This window comes from Rhinichthys klamathensis, unplaced genomic scaffold (assembly GCF_029890125.1).
Source record: "Rhinichthys klamathensis goyatoka isolate OS25496 unplaced genomic scaffold, OSU_Roscu_1.1 h1tg000100l_1, whole genome shotgun sequence".
Taxonomy (NCBI): domain Eukaryota; kingdom Metazoa; phylum Chordata; class Actinopteri; order Cypriniformes; family Leuciscidae; genus Rhinichthys; species Rhinichthys klamathensis.
In genome coordinates, this window is record NW_026606639.1 from 789917 (window position 1) to 792272 (window position 2356).

Sequence of the window (2356 nt, forward strand, 5' to 3'; positions counted from 1 at the left end):
AGTCCTGTTTTCACGTCCTGTCCTGGCTGGGTTTTTTTTTTTAATTATGAAAATGTCCTGGTTTTCAAAACTTCTGGGAAAGATCAGCTCTAAAGCAAAACATAGATGGGCAAACAAGGAGAATGAGGAAGAAAAACAGGATAAAGAGGAAGACTAAAGATACATTTTGTTAGTTTGTTTTTGTAAGCTTGTGAGAGCTATTTTTGTTAAATTTGGAGGTATTTCTTTTAGTTATTTCTTATTTATATATTTATTTTTCTAATACAGAAGAGACATTATTTCATTCATTCAAACCTGTAATAATTATATATTTCTTTTTCTAATACAAGAGACATTTCATTCATTCAAACCTTTAATAAAACAGGCTCTGAGAAGGCTATCTGAATTTGTGTCTTGTTATATAACCATTTTCTACAGAGGCATAGGCTACTTTAAATATACTGAAATTAATAAGGCATCGAGTAAATTTCGAGTATAATTTGAGTATCTGTTTGCCAGGCCGAGTGTCCTGCTTTCACCTCTATCTCCAGTGAAAATGTTGTTTGCAAACGTAGCTGACGACGAGTAGGCTGGTCATGTCTTCAGTCAGTGTGATTATTGTTGATAGTGCTAACTAGTTTTCCTCATGACTGTCATTGACACCGTCAGGCTTACCAGGAGAGGGAGTGAGTTGTGGGCGGTGTCGTCCCATGGAAACTGTGGTGGAGAGCTTGTGTTGTAGGGAGGTGAGCGCGTTTTGGTTGCTGGTCGAGGACCTCACCCCGCGGCCAGCAGTTGTAACGTGCCTAACGCAGCATCCTGGATATGAGGCATAATGCCTGAATCCGTTTGTGCTACACATAGCATACTCACACTTCATGCAGGATAATGGTCCCCTTCAAGCCAGCACGCACGAGTATGTTCATTGTTTGTTTACTTTAATTGTTTTAAAGTAAAACTTTTCATTGTTTTTTACACTGAGTCCTTTGAACAACAGCTATAGGTGACAGGAGATGTGTTGCATACACAATAAACATGCATCAGAGACGTTTCCAACCTACTTACAGAGTTTAAAACTTAAGAATCTTTCCTACTTATCCCTAGGCAATACCGGTACACTGCGTACAGGCAGGCTATACGCTGGCCTGGGCTTGGAGTTTTAGGCAGGAGTATAAGAAGCCTCTCGTGTGGTTTCAACCATCAGACAACAATTCCAAAGTCGTGACCAGACCTATCAGGGCTTTCAATCGCCTCGTTTGGATGAAAATGTATAAAAATAATAATTGCTTATTCTGTTGTGATCGCCCAATTTGCCCTCAAAATGTTATAAAGTACACAGAACACATGAATTTCTATAAGAAAAAAAAAACAGTTTATTGGCATTGCTTGTAATGGTTACTAAACATTTACTGAACAAGGACAAAGATTACTGAACAAAGACACAGGTTGCAAGTAAACAAATCTATATCTATATAAAAAAAAGCCCACTGATGTAGGGCTAGACCTGAAACGTTTGCACATTGTTTCTTTTGCCTGCAATAGTGTGGTCCAGAGCCATAGAGAGAGAGAGTTGCGACACTCCCATAGACCGCCATAGGAACTTAAAAATGCGGAAGTAACGCGTGTCGTGGAGCAGCCAATAGTTCCAAACACTGATAGTTCCAGCATTGAACCCCATTCATTTTCAGTGCTTCCGAAGTACGCTCGCTGGTAAAATAATGAAATTACTGTATTTTTTTTACTTTTACACACATTAGCCGACCTCTCGTGAATCTAGTCAGTATATTTTATGTAGCCAGTTTTAGTTAATGCTTATTGGAAGATAATGGGTTACTTGCAGCTAGCTATAGCTCACATGACCAACTCTTCATTAAAGTTAGCTAACTTCTGGTAACCTGAAGTATATATTATATTATTTATAATATATATGCATAGCATATGCATGTATGTATGTTTGTACGCCTATGTATATATACACACATAACCCTAACCCATTTAAGTAAATGAATTGTGTGTGTGTGTGTGTATATATATATATATATATATATATATAGAGTTTATATTTACCGAACATTACTGCAAATTTGTACATGCACACTTATATTTTATGTTGGTAGTAATTCTGAACGGACCGCCTCTCCAGACCTCTTTGCGTGATCACGAAGGTAGGCTAATGGCTGAATCGGAATTTATAAGCAAGATCACGGGAATCAATAGCCTAAGAAAAAAAGTAATGATTTTGTGCAAAGTAAAACCAAAGCAACAGCACACAAAGAAAAAAAAAACATGCAGAATGCAGGAAACCACCACTAAATGAATACTTACAACTAAATCATTGGACTTGTCTGTGGAAAGAAAATAATGTGAAATTAGGTTC

The 2356-nt window shown here is 37.4% G+C and overlaps 1 long non-coding RNA gene across 1 annotated transcript; it reads right to left on the bottom strand.

Moving 5' to 3' along the window:
• Positions 1–1338: 1338 nt before the first annotated feature.
• LOC130086802 (uncharacterized) lies at positions 1339–1835 on the bottom strand. The gene is made up of 2 exons (XR_008807260.1): positions 1499–1835; positions 1339–1447 (listed from the first exon to the last, which is right to left on the bottom strand). It is a non-coding gene; the product is annotated as an uncharacterized LOC130086802 (long non-coding RNA).
• Positions 1836–2356: the final 521 nt, after the last annotated feature.